The 15,172-nt window shown below is 40.9% G+C and overlaps 1 protein-coding gene across 2 annotated transcripts in view; it reads right to left on the bottom strand.

Annotated features, from left to right (window-relative positions):
- Positions 1–15,172, bottom strand: part of TLN2 (talin 2) — a 349,917-nt gene that overhangs the window by 282,055 nt on the left and 52,690 nt on the right. For both annotated transcript variants that reach the window (XM_084641187.1, XM_084641186.1), the window contains exon 2: positions 8,489–8,587. The gene's annotated coding sequence lies outside the window, so the exon portion shown is untranslated. The remainder of the gene's footprint in view (positions 1–8,488; positions 8,588–15,172) is intronic.

The following is a 15,172-nucleotide window of genomic DNA, read 5'->3' on the forward strand; positions in this document are numbered from 1 at the left end:
AGCTACAGCTCACTTCCTCAGATGCATATCGTGGAAACTGCAGCAGGCTTTATATATACACAGAGAATATGAAACAATACCTATTCCCACCCCACTGTCCTGCTGGTAATAGCTTATCTAAAGTGATTTCCAGCACAAATCCAGGTTTTCTCACCCTCTACCCCCCCACACAAATTCACTCTCCTGCTGGTGATAGCCCATCCAAAGTGACAACTCTTTACACAATGTGCATGACAATCAAGCTGGGCTATTTCCTGCATAAATCCAGGTTCTCACATCCCCCCACCCCCATACACACACAAACTCACTCTCCTGCTGGTAATAGCTCATCCAAACTGACCACTCTTCAAGTTAAAATCCAAGTTAAACCAGAACATCTGGGGGGGGGGGGGTAGGAAAAAACAAGAGGAAACAGGCTACCTTGCATAATGACTTAGCCACTCCAAGTCTCTATTTAAGCCTAAATTAATAGTATCCAATTTGCAAATGAATTCCAATTCAGCAGTTTCTCGCTGGAGTCTGGATTTGAAGTTTTTTTGTTTTAAGATAGCGACCTTCATGTCTGTGATCGCGTGACCAGAGAGATTGAAGTGTTCTCCGACTGGTTTATGAATGTTACAATTCTTGACATCTGATTTGTGTCCATTTATTCTTTTACGTAGAGACTGTCCAGTTTGACCAATGTACATGGCAGAGGGGCATTGCTGGCACATGATGGCATATATCACATTGGTGGATGTGCAGGTGAACGAGCCTCTGATAGTGTGGCTGATGTTATTAGGCCCTGTGATGGTGTCCCCTGAATAGATATGTGGGCACAGTTGGCAACGGGCTTTGTTGCAAGGATAAGTTCCTGGGTTAGTGGTTCTGTTGTGTGGTATGTGGTTGTTGGTGAGTATTTGCTTCAGGTTGCGGGGCTGTCTGTAGGCAAGGACTGGCCTGTCTCCCAAGATTTGTGAGAGTGTTGGGTCATCCTTTAGGATAGGTTGTAGATCCTTAATAATGCGTTGGAGGGGTTTTAGTTGGGGGCTGAAGGTGACGGCTAGTGGCGTTCTGTTATTTTCTTTGTTAGGCCTGTCCTGTAGTAGGTAACTTCTGGGAACTCTTCTGGCTCTATCAATCTGTTTCTTTACTTCTGCAGGTGGGTATTGTAGTTGTAAGAAAGCTTGACAGAGATCTTGTAGGTGTTTGTCTCTGTCTGAGGGGTTGGAGCAAATGCGGTTGTATCGCAGAGCTTGGCTGTAGACGATGGATCGTGTGGTGTGGTCAGGGTGAAAGCTGGAGGCATGCAGGTAGGAATAGCGGTCAGTAGGTTTCCGGTATAGGGTGGTGTTTATGTGACCATTGTTTATTAGCACTGTAGTGTCCAGGAAGTGGATCTCTTGTGTGGACTGGACCAGGCTGAGGTTGGTGGTGGGATGGAAATTGTTGAAATCATGGTGGAATTCCTCAAGGGCTTCTTTTCCATGGGTCCAGATGATGAAGATGTCATCAATATAGCGCAAGTAGAGTAGGGGCTTTAGGGGACGAGAGCTGAGGAAGCGTTGTTCTAAATCAGCCATAAAAATGTTGGCATACTGTGGGGCCATGCGGGTACCCATAGCAGTGCCGCTGATTTTAACTTGAAGAGTGGTCAGTTTGGATGAGCTATTACCAGCAGGAGAGTGAGTTTGTGTGTGTATGGGGGTGGGGGGATGTGAGAACCTGGATTTATGCAGGAAATAGCCCAGCTTGATTGTCATGCACATTGTGTAAAGAGTTGTCACTTTGGATGGGCTATCACCAGCAGGAGAGTGAATTTGTGTGGGGGGGTAGAGGGTGAGAAAACCTGGATTTGTGCTGGAAATCACTTTAGATAAGCTATTACCAGCAGGACAGTGGGGTGGGAATAGGTATTGTTTCATATTCTCTGTGTATATATAAAGCCTGCTGCAGTTTCCACGATATGCATCTGAGGAAGTGAGCTGTAGCTCACGAAAGCTTATGCTCTAATAAATTGGTTAGTCTCTAAGGTGCCACAAGTCCTCCTTTTCTTTTTGCGAATACAGACTAACACGGCTGCTACTCTGAAACTGTCATCAAGAGCTGCTTCTGCTCAGGGTTTGGGAATGGGTGCAACAGAGAGGAATGTTATGTACATAACAATAACTGGTGGTTTTATTCTGAGAGGCTGGTCTGTCTGTCTGTCTCTCTCTCGTCCAGAGTTTAGTAGTTACCTATCTAATTCCATTTATATCTAATATTAATAATCTGGCACCAGAGAGCCAGGTAAGTAGTAAGGATTTGATGCAGGTCAGGATGTAACTGCCTGGCTGACCAACGTCGAAAGGCTTGCACAACCCTTACCTGCCCTATTGCTTGTCACCAAGTTTTTCCATGAGAATGAACACCAGCTAACGTATCAACATCTATTTGAAAGCTTTTCATTAACATAGCTGGAGGGATGATATTTTGGCAGAGCACTGCTCTCATTTGATGCACATTTTTCTTCATCGCTTGTGGTCTACTGTCTTGACTAAGATATGAAGAGTATTTCAGATGAGCAACAGGGAGTCCAGCTACTGACTGGGCTTTGACTTCCACTGTTACCTAACTTATAAGTGATTTCCAAACATGGTCAGTAGCACTTCCAACTCTGAGTAGTCTTTGAGCAGCTCAAGAAGTATGTATGCGGCAGTGTAACAAAAGAGAATCACAGAGCCAGAGAAATGTATGGCTGGAATGGACCTGAAGAGGTCAGCTAGTCCATCCCCCCCCAGCACTGAGGCAAGACCAAGTATACCTAGACCAGGACTTGGCAACCTTTGGCACACGGTCCATTAGGTTAATCCACTGGCAGGCTGCGAGACATTTTGTTTACATTGACCATCTGTAGGCACAGCCCCCATCCCACAGCTCCCAGTGGCCGCGGTTCACCGTTCCCGGCCAATGGGAGCTGTGGGAAGCAGCGCAGGCTGTGCGCCTATTTCAGTGTCCTTTCACCTAAAACCCAAGCTGCTTTAGCATTCCTGATTAATACTACACTTCATTGAGCATTTGACCAAATAAAATTACCCAGGCCCAAACTCAATTCTGGTCTATGTTCCCTACATAGTCAAGTGAAAGGAAATTGACCATCAACTGTCTAGAAAAAGCCAGTTTAAAAAATAAAAAGGAGAAGAAAGGAAGTAGTGATAGGTAACAATAAGCACTCTATTTAGAATTGGACAGCTATGAGAGAAGTTTTAGGTCCTCTTTCTTGGAACTGTAGAAAGTTAAGCAGTTTGGGGGAATGGAAACTTGTTTGCATATAAATTAGTAGCACTGCATATTACTGTAATACTACTGAAGTTTTTCTTTTGATAAACAAGTTTTTACAGTATAGTTCAGTAAAAGCACTTTTTTAGTCCCATCTCCTCCAAGGGCTGTCCCAGCATGCACTATCCTGATGTCACCATGAGCCCCACCGGATTACTGAGCATGCTCGGGGTGGCCAGGGACTCAACTATATCAGAAGGCCTGACAAAGCGTCTTAAATGTTTCACCCTTTTGGGGTTATAAACACCTAGTGAGCCTTTTTTTAAACCGGGGTTATTTTAATTTCTAGGATATTCGACACAAGGTATTATTACTAACTCCAGGGTTAAGTATTTTTAGTCAGCTTTAAACATGCAGTCAATTGCCATACTAAACTTACAGCAAAGAATAGTACTTGCTAGCAGTTCACAAACACACAACCCCAGACTGCCGTGCATCTTTCAAGAAGCAAGACTCCATTCTACTGGCAAGCTTCCTAGAACTCCATTTAAACAGAAATCAAGGTCAGTTAGTCACCCTTGGGGAATTAGTGATATAGCAAAAGCTTCAACAGGACAATGAAAATTTTATGTACAATCTCAAAGTTAGTCCAGAGTGTGCCCCTGGAAGCCAAAAAGCCAAGTAACACAAGGGCACTGTTGGACATTAAACGTTAGTCTGTAGCCAATTTGGGTGGAGTATTCAAGGTAAGTTTCCTTCACCAATTCAGTATAGATATGTGTGGGGTTTGGTTTGGTTTTTTGTTTGTTTGTTTGATACTACCCTCCTCTCTCTTAAATTTTTATTCATTATATTAATAGCAAACTTAACTCAAGGGAAAGGTTAAACAATTCTTGAAGCCAAGTAGATTCTATTTAAGGAACTCTTTTAGACACCTGGTTTTAGTTTAATCTATGTATGCACTCGGAAGAGAAAAAAAGTCAACTTCTATGCCGGCAAATTCAAAACTGGTCTGATTTTTCACTTTCCTGAAGTGAAGGTTGTCTTTTCAGACTGGGAAATTTCCAGAGTTCCCTTAAGTCTCAGTCTTTAGTTTATGGTTTAAACTATGATACACAAGAAACTTATTTTAAGGTTCAGGATGTATAAGTTGCTTCCTATTCACACAGCAAGTAAGGATAACTGTATACAATATAATGTCCAGTTCCCAACTGAATTCAGAAGTAGTCTGAATCAAATCAATGATTCATTAAATCTGTACTCATGTTGCTATGGAGATTCCAGGCATACAATTGCAGGTCTACAGATCCCAAATGAAAGACTCCTAGATCAGTTACAAGAGGTGTCTTCCTGTACTCACTGGAGATAGCGGATAGCATGGCAACTATGGATTCTATCCACAAGTGAAATCCACAGCCAAGACTTAGGGTATTCATGTAATCTCTTTTACTATACAATTTAATCAGCGTTTCAAACAAATACTTGATTTCCATGTGACGTCAGCAGAAAGATGCTGGAACTGTCCTTCCTTATACCACAAAACTGAAGAAAAAAAATTGAAAAAAGACAACCTGAAATTTGTTAATTTTTTTCCTTGGCACTGGCAGGTAAAGTCAATATAAACGGTCATGCTGAGAACATAAAATACCAGTATGGCAAGGAATACTTAACCCTGGCTCAAGAAAAGTAGTCTTAAGGAAATTTTTTACCCAGGTGAGTTTTTGGGTGTTCATGTTTCAAATCACCAGTCTTCAAGCACCAAATTCTGAAGTGATGCAGGAAAGCAGGGTGGATAAAAATCAATGATTTTTTAAATTTTTTTTTTTAAATCTGATTTTTTAATTTAAATAGGATTTTTGGGGGGGCAGGATAAAATGCTTTTTGAGGAAAAAACAACTTATCCAAAGATCATTTTAATTAAGATACATTATAGCTCAAAGATATCTCATCATGGAATAGGGATTATAAATTCTAATTCTATAGTATGAGACACTATATCCATGTAATGTTTTCTAAAAAAAGTTTTGTAAATGAGTTCCAATAGTTCATGGATTAGGGACCCAATCTTACGGGGTTCCACAGGCTTCTGTATAGTTTATTCAGGTTAATCTTTCTATCTACCCAATGAGACTCGGTATCTTCTAGACTGAGCACTATCAGAGATGCTTAGTTTTGCAGTTCTCAAACTGTGGATTTGTGTCTCCAGAGGTAACATGCTTGTTAACAGCAAAAATGTTTTTAAATACATAAACAATATGTAGAGGTGAAAAATAACAGACCACAAACCTATTTGTCCCTCTGCAAATCTGTGTACACAGAGTCAATCCCTTACCTCTTTCTAAAAGCGCAAAGTTTCAAAAAGTTCAATGAATAGAAGATCATTGGGGGCAGAATCTATCTGGACAAGGAGAAGAAGTCTGGAGATAAATGTGAGAAGCGAGGGGCATATGCTTGTTTTGTTAAAATATTATGTTTGTTGTTGAAGAAAAAAAATCCAGAATACTTAACATTGTTGTTTTAGTTAAATAAAACAATTTAAATGTCTGTCTGGTCATGTTCTCCTCCTAATACAGCATGGCAACAAAATCCTCCAAATATTAATGATTAACCTGTTGAATTGGAGATAGTTCACCTCCCAATGACTTCATAAATATCTGCTTCAATTACCTTTGGTAAATGAAATAACCAAACAATCATTCATTTTCTGATATAGCTGTAAAACTAATCTGAAAAGTTGTCAAAATAAATCACTGTTTAAAAATGTATAGTGTGTACCTTCTAAAAATGAAACCTACATCTATCTCTGAGTGGTGAAGAACATGTATTAAGGTTGTAACAACCAACAAGAAAACCATGATTGAAAACCAACAAGAAAACCATGATTAAATCGAGTCTTCCTGACTAGTGATTTAAATCATGGTTTAAATCAAATCCACCCTGCAGGAAAGCCACAGCAATAGGTGCTGCAGAAGAGTTAGTAACTGAAACCATGCTGATTTTATGGCTACCTGATAATTCTTATCTCCATAGATAGTCTCAAACAAACCAGGCCAAAAAAAAAAAAAAAAATCACTTAATGCATTTAATGCCAGAAATGTCTGTATCTGTGCAGCTCACATTAAAGCTTAAAAAAAAATCCAAATCCAATGAAGTAGGAAAGTAATCCCAGTTTCAAGTAAGGCAAACTGGCACAGAAACATTGATAACTTTCCCAAGGCGACATGACACTTTGGAAGTGCCAATAATACAACCCGACATCTCAGCTCCCAATCACTTGAGCCACAGTTTGGACATCATGTCTTTGACATAATATTGTCTTAATCTGCAGAGTAAGAGTGTCCATACAGAGAGCTTGTGCAAAAATAGCTATTCCACTTTAAATTCACAACCTAGCTATTCTGCACTAATTTCCCTGTGAATATCCCAAGCAGGTAAATCCTAAGTATCACATACACCACAACTGCCATTTGATTGACTGCTCTTTGGAGACAGTCCTACAGTCTTTTTTTTTTTTTTTTTTAATTTAAGTATTTGTTTGAAACATCGGTTTCATACCACTCCTTTTTTCTGTACCTGCTGCCACTTCTCCAAGGAGTATTCATTCCCATGTAGCATGCCTACTCTTTCCAACTATTCTACAGCAACACAACACAGATTGCAGAATGAAGCCCAAGTGCATCCCTGAGCAATTGTTCAGCAAATGCCTGTATTATAAGTTACTTCGGGTAACAAAGGTGCAGCTCAGCCTGTTACAAAAATTGCTATCAAGGCAAAAAACAAAACAAAACAAAAAACACCCAACTGGGAGACAGACTAGTCGGAAAGGGATTCAGTTAAAAGAACGATGATATGGGATCTTTTTACAAGCTACTGGTACCATACCAATTTCTCAACACAATGGACAAAAGAGAAAAATTCAGCCTGTTTTTCAATCAGTATACTGCAGAGTAGATAGGCTATTAGAGCAACAGGACTATTTCATCCGCCATGCTTTAAAACTGAGGTCCACCAATTCAACCATCTCCATGAAAGAAAGTGGACTGGAGATGGGTAAGGGAAACAATTTAAAGATACCCACAAAGAGGAAATAGTGGGGAGTAACTGACAGCATGGGGAAGCAATAGCTGTCAATGGAACTGATGAACAGTTAGTAGTGGAATGAGCAGAGCTAAGATAGTCCAGGACACTATTATCCAAGTGTCATATCTAGTGTAACCAAAACCAACAGTTTATCTGCCCCAATCATGGCTTGTGGTGACTATAAAGCCATGACTGACTCAGTTTATAAAACCCATAGACTTTGGAGTTAGCCACCCACAGTCCGCAACTAGGCATGTTTACACAATCTGCGTAGCAATCGTTTTCAGACGCAGAATAGATTCTACTTAAAATCATAACTTCAGAATGTTGTAATGTTCTGATGTACTAATGAATGCTGCAGTTGGTTTACACACGGAGTTTCCAGGAATCAAGTTAGGGACAAACATACTATGCTAACCTAGAAAAGACACAATCATTCAAGCAATTTGGAACACTGCAGAGTCAATTAGCTGTCAGAAATTTAAAGCACTTAAGAATTTCAAACCATCTGGCATTTACAGATCACATTTTGTTTTGTATTTGTTGACAGCAAAGCCACCTGACTACACGTATGTAGCTCCGAAGCCTGGACATTTTCTGTATTAAAAACACCAATACCATAACATATACATTTATTAAGGAACACTTCCAGTCAGTGATGGAGATACCCAGTAACGAACTCTGGATTATCAGACTCAGTTGTATCATACTAGTAATTCTAAAATTAACTTATCTATTATCATGCTATATTCCCCTTCTACTACAAATTTTAATGGGTTAGGAAGTCAAGTTCTTTTTCAAGTCAAGATCATTTAGCAAAAGGAGATTACAGTATGAGAAATATCCAGATTTTAAATGTTAAGTGGTAGAGTTTTCTGTTAACTTATTTCTTTAAGCCATGAAGATATAATAAAATGCAATTTGAAGAGTTAATATAATTTATGCTATCAGCATTCTTAAAGCTCAAGTACACCACTGTTGTGTAAGCACTAAGCAGTGTAAGTAACTCATTCTGTCACCTATGGCTTGTGTTATATCATTTGCTCTCATACCCACTCACTAGAAGCACATCACCACATCTAACTAGCTCCTTCTTTAGCCTTTAAGACCTACACATTCGCCTTTGAAGATAATTATGCATACACTTCAAGAGATATACCATTGTACTTACGGATTCCTTCAAACTGATCTGGGCATTTAATGGAGTGGAACAGACCAGCAATGCAGTCCAGGGGCAAACAAGATCTGGATGTTATCCCACAGCAGAGCACTGGTGAAATAAAAACACAGTAAGGATTCCATTTAAAGACACACAGTTTAGTAACTGGTTTCAGAGTAGCAACTGTGTTAGTCTGTATCCGCAAAAAGAAAAGGAGTACTTGTGGCACCTTAGAGACTAACCAATTTATTTGAGCATAAGCTTTCGTGAGCTCACTCATTTCATCAGATGCATTCAGTGGAAAATACAGTGGGGAGATTTACATACACAGAGAACATGAAACAATGGGTGTTACCATACACACTGTAACAAGAGAGATCAGGTAAGGTGAGCTATTACCAGCAGGAAAGTGGGGGGGCGGGGAACCTTTTGTAATGATAATCAAGGTGGGCCATTTCCAGCAGCTGACAAGAATATTTGAGGAGGGGAGGGGGGCAGAATAAACATGGGGAAATAGTTTTACTTTGTGTAATGACCCATCCACTCCCCGTCTTTATTCAAGCCTAAGTTAACTGTATCCAGTTTGCAAATTAAGCCCCCCAACCTGAAGCAAATACTCACCAGCAACCACACAACACACAACAGAACCACTAACCCAGGAACCTATCCTTGCAACAAAGCCCATTGCCAACTGTGTCCACATATCTATTCAGGGGACACCATCGTAGAGCCTAATCACATCAGCCACACTATCAGAGGCTCGTTCACCTGCACATCTACCAATGTGATATATGCCATTATGTGCCAGCAATGCCCCCTGCCATGTACATTGGCCAAACTGGACAGTCTCTACGTAAAAGAATAAATGGACACAAATCAGATGTCAAGAATTATAACATTCAGAAACCAGTCGGAGAACACTTTAATCTCTTTGGTCACTCGATTACAGACCTAAAAGTGGCGATTCTTCAACAAAAAAACTTCAAAAACAGACTCTAAGGAGAGACTGCTGAATTGGAATTAATTTGCAAACTGGATACAATTCACTTAGGCTTGAATAAAGACTGGGAGTGGATGTGTCATTACACAAAGTAAAACTATTTCCCCATGTTTATTCCCCCCCCCCCCACCCAATGTTCCTCACACGTTCTTGTCAACTGCTGGAAATGGCCCACTTGATTATAGCTCACCTTACCTGATCACTCTTGAAATCAAGGATCCTAGTTGCTGACCTATTTTTGTTTATCCTTCCATTTAGTTTAAACTGAATTAGCTCATAATCATTCAATCCAAGGTTGCCCTCTACAACCAGTTGTTCTATGAAGTCCTCGTTACTTATCAACACTTAGCTGAAATAGCATCACCTCTTGTTCGGTGACTATTTGGTGAAGAAATCTGACAGATATCACATCCAAGAATATTTGGGCCCTACCACTTGTCCTCCAAACTATATCTGGGAAATTGAAGTCTCCCATAATCACAAAATTCCCAGAAGTATTTATTTCATTAAAAATATTAACGAGATGTCTATCCATATCCAACTTAGATCCTGGGAGTCTGTATCAGACTTCAAGCACTATTCCAGTGGAACCTCTGTTATCTTTCTTCCCCAAAGTGATTTTGACCCAAACAGATTCTGTTTTATCCATTCCATCACTTCTAATTTCCTTACATTCTACCTCATCAGTAATATACAATGGAGGAGCCTCTGCACCTCGAAGTATTTAAACCACAATTTGAGGACTTCAATAGCTCAGACATAGGTTAGAGGTTTGTTACAGGAGTGGGTGAGTGAGATTCTGTGGCCTGCGTTGTGCAGGAGGTCAGACTAGATGATCATAATGGTCCCTTCTGACCTTAAAGTCTTTGATTCTATGAATGCTATTCCATCACCTTTATCTTTACTTCTGGCTTTCCTATCCAGCCCATACCCTCAATACCTGTATTCCAGTCATAACTACTATTCCATCACATTTCTGTTAGCCCTATAACATTAAACTTCATGGTCTCAAACTGTTAAAGTCCAGCTCTAGCACGTTTTACTTCTGGAACCTGAAATGTGTTGTGTGATATATCTAGGAGTCATCGCAACTTTAAGACAACTTAGGATTGCTTGCTGTGTAGAAGGAATTACAGTTACTGAAGGAAGCACAGAGGGGACATCTCATGCTGTTAAATGAGGGCCTTGGTGCGGGGACAAATATGAGCTTAAACTGCAGAGTAGGAAGCGGGAGGAGAGAAGAAACCATAAAGAACCATGCTGATTAACAGGAAGTCTTTACAAAGCACAGCATAGCGAGGATACAGGGTAGTAAAACCACACAAAGAATTGATGTACACAGCAGCCAGTCTTCAAAGCAAGATTCCCAAAAATAAACAAACTAACTTGGAATGCCTGACTGAAGCAGCAAAACCAGCCTAGTATTCCAATTTCTGATATGGTCTGCAGGGGTATATATAGTGTTTCTTCTTCTGCTCACTGCTGATTGATTTTCCTCCCAATAGCTACAATGAACACACTTGTACAATATTCTGTTTTGAGTCTGTTTTACAAAATTTCACCAAAAAAAAAAATTATATATATGACATGAAGTCATTTATTTGTTGTGAAACTATAGCAGCCACCATTATTGTTCATTTTTAGCACTGTAGCTCATCTGTGTAGTAAGGCTGCTGTTTGATTAGATGTGCAATCATTCACATCATGAATGCTTGCCCTCTGACACAGTAAAATAACTTGGCCTAGTATTGCAAAGCTAATCCAACATCAGAGCAGTTCACAAAACTAAGACAGTGATTTACGTTTGTTATGTTCATTTGTTTTCCATTGCTTTTAGAACAAGGAACAGCGTTAATAGTTTAACCTTCGGTTTTAAGCCTGTATAAGTTTAGGTATCACATTCAGACCAGGTGGAGGGAATTACAGTGTTGTCAACTTGCAGTTTTATTGTGAGTCTTGAAAGTTTGGCCAGAGTTAGAGTCATCCCATGACGACACAAGAAGCACTAGCTCTCTTGTAAATTTCAGCACTGCCTGAGGGAACTCTCTCTGATTGCCCTCTCCTGGGAAAGAGCAGCCTTTCATGGTTTCTGTAGGAAGCAGGTAAAGCTCTCTGCCTTAGCAGACACCATTCTCAAGGAGGGAAGGGGTAACCAAAGAGCCCCACAACTCAGGGCGGATGCTGCTCCTTCCTCCCCTCTAAGTTGCTCCCTTGTACTATCCTTTTATATTTAAGACCATGAAAGAGACTGAAAGCTTGAGCCAGACGGCCAAGTAAAAGTAACCCATCATCAATCCTGAAACATGATTTATCAAGACACTGAACAAATGTTTGCAATTATAAACCAAGGCAATACACAGTGACCTGCCATAAAAGGATCAGCTTGAGCTCAAGTTTCCATCAATTCCTACAATATCAGATGTTCGCTTGCTCGTTATCAAAGAGATGTTCTGTACCCTTTCCAGCATTCATGATTAAGACAGTCTGGATTCTTGGATGCAACTGGATTCAGCGTAATACAAATATTCAGTTTGTTCTCTATATCTTTCCTTCCTGCCATACCACCTCAATTTCTCATTGCTAGAAGAAGTAGTCTTTCCTTACAAGCAATGCCATTCATTTTATCACTAGCAATCTATGATATGCCAACAGAAGAGACCCAACTTGTGTAACACATATTTTATGAAAACACTAACAATGGCCCATTCTCTTTTCCATTCCAAGACACTAAAATCATTGTTTTTAAATGGTCTCACAAAAGTAACCGTGTCCGGAAATCCAATGAGCAGATTACTCTAGCTAAGTTGCAAATGACAGCACTTTTTTTTGCTCAGTAGTCACAAGTTGTAATATCAGTCCTATAGTAGCTGCAGAGCAACAGCCAGACGTTGGTTGCCCTATGGATTTGGGCTAAACAGTTGTCACATCTGCTGTTGTGCTGCCAAGAGTTGTCCCCACTAAGATCAAGGTACAAGCCATCTGCCACTTAGTTCGTGAACTTGGGCAAGTGACTGAAATTCTGTGCCATGTGTAAAAAGGCAACATTAACATGCCTCATAAACCCATTAGGCCCACACATGCGCTGTCCCTCCTCATGATGCACCACTAGGCCAATCAGTGTGCACTGATTGTGTGCCAATCAGTGTGCCAACCCCACTCAGTTCCTTCTCTACCATAGAGTCATTGACAAGAACTCCAAAGTAGAGGGGAGGAGGATGGGTTGTGGACCCATAGAGGGACACATCTCTAAGAACCATTGTTATTGCACAAGGTAACTAACTTCTTTGAGTAGTGTCCCTATAGGTGCGCCAACGTAGGTGACTCCCGAGCAGTACCCCTATTGGAGGGCTAGGGCTTTGGAGTCGGATCAGTTACAGATGACAGCACTGGGCAGGCAAAGGTGGCATCGGAGGCGGAGTCCCCAGTGATCACATTATGCTCTGCAAAGGTGTGGACTGACACCCATGTCATCACTCTACAGATCTGAGATAGTAGCCTTCTTGAAGGCGGCAACGGATGAGGAGATCAACCTTGTGGAGTATGTACTAATAGTATCTGGAGAAGTCATATAGTGAACTTGGTAACAATGTCTGATACAATTCAAGACACCCTTAGAAAAATCTTCGGGCTGACATTGCTGAGCCCTTGGATCTTTCTGCAATGGAAAAGCCTGGGGCCTTCCTGAAGGTGTTCATCCTGCCCAGATAGAAGGCTCCAGCTCTCCTTACATCTAGAAAGTGTAATAGAACCTCCCTGTGGCTTGGGATAGAAAAAACAATGAATCAATTAGTTCATATGAAATGTGGTGATTATCTTCGGAATCAATTTTGGATGTCGTCTGAACATAACCTTGTCCCAAAAGAATATCCAGGGGGCGGGGGGAGAAATGTGCCCACAGAACCGCTATTTCTCCTATTGCCCCCAACAAGAAAGGGAGGGAACAAAAAACAAATAAAATCTTTTTTTTTTCTTTTTTTTGGGGGGGAGAAGATAAGAGACACTACAATAACTACTACTAAAAACTAAGCTCTACGTTACAAAAGTAAGGTAATAGTCATTAACAGACTACTAATAGCTCCGTCTCTAGCCGGGGCGGTTGAGAAGGAACAGCGGGGGGCGGTGGGGCAGTGCTGTTAGCCCATGTTCACTGACTTGCCTTGTGACACAGCACGGGGAGAGAACGCATGTGCAGGCCTAACAGACACTGCTACTGAAATTCTCCAATCAGCAGCACAGAGACGCAAGCACACCTACAGTGGAACACTCATAGAGACACCACTCAAAGAAGAAACAACATAACTACGAAATGCTTTATGAGGTGAGTGCTGACATTACAGAAATAACCAGCACAACGCAGGAGACAGAAAATACATTTTGTAATAAGAAGTGTAACACTGAACTAAAGGAGGGTGTTGCCCTAAAACAGATGTTTCACAGGTGAAATGTCACCCAAGTGAACAACAGATGGCTAGATGCTGGAACAAGAGGTGGGGGGGGGGTGCTGCCGCACCCCCTGGCTTGAAGTGGGTTCCATTATATACAGGGTTTATAGTTTGATTCAATGGCTCTCAGCACCCCCACTATAAAATTTGTTTCACCACCCGATGGATGGTGTATGATGATTTCAGGATTTAATAGGATCTATACAAGCCAAACATTGAAATTATGTCTAGTATAAGTTGTTGCTTGCACTTATGCACCTGACTTGCTATTTAAGTGAAGCCAGTGAAGCAGGCTTAGTCAAATATTTTTTCAGCCAGCCCAAGTGCTTGGATAGAGTCAAAAGCTACTGCGAGCATCTGTCACTAACAAGCTGGAATGAAGATTTCCAGAACTGAACTCTTGAAACTACATGATGCCTTCCACAATGGAGACCTTTCACATAGGAAACCAAAATTTCCCTAACGTGACTAGTGACCATTCAGTCTTTGGATATTTGACATTTTACAGAACCCGATTTTCTGAGTGCAGGCGATCAACATGTTGATGAGTCAGATCTCTTTAAAGCATCTCATGCTGGGCGTCCAAAAATTGAGGCCTTCCATCACTAGACACATTTGGAAAACCTTGGCTAGGGAACTTAGTGTCAAGACAATTGCTGGGTAACAAATTCAATCAAAAAGAAAAGGAGTACTTGTGGCACCTTAGAGACTAACCAATTTATTTGAACATGAGCTTTCGTGAGCTACAGCTCACTTCATCGGATGCATGCCGTGGAAACTGCAGCAGACTTTATTTATACACAGAGAATATGAAAAAATACCTCCTCCCACCCCACTGTCCTGCTGGTAATAGCTTATCTAAAGTGATCATCAGGTGGGCCATTTCCAGCACAAATCCAGGTTTTCTCACCCTCCACCCCCCCACACAAATTCACTCTCCTGCTGGTGATAGCCCATCCAAAGTGACAATTCTTTACACAATGTGCATGATAATAAAGTTGGGCCATTTCCTGCACAAATCCAGGTTTTCTCACATCCCCCCCACCCCCATACACACACAAACTTACTCTCCTGCTGGTAATAGCTCATCCAAACTGACCACTCTCCAAGTTTAAATCCAAGTTAAACCAGAACATCTGGGCTTGGATTTAAACTTGGAGAGTGGTCAGTTTGGATGAGCTATTACCAGCAGGAGAGTAAGTTTGTGTGTGTATGGGGGTGGGGGGGATGTGAGAAAACCTGGATTTGTGCTGG

The sequence above is a fragment of the Lepidochelys olivacea genome, assembly GCF_965140295.1.
Source record: "Lepidochelys olivacea isolate rLepOli2 genome assembly, chromosome: 10".
Classification (NCBI taxonomy): domain Eukaryota; kingdom Metazoa; phylum Chordata; order Testudines; family Cheloniidae; genus Lepidochelys; species Lepidochelys olivacea.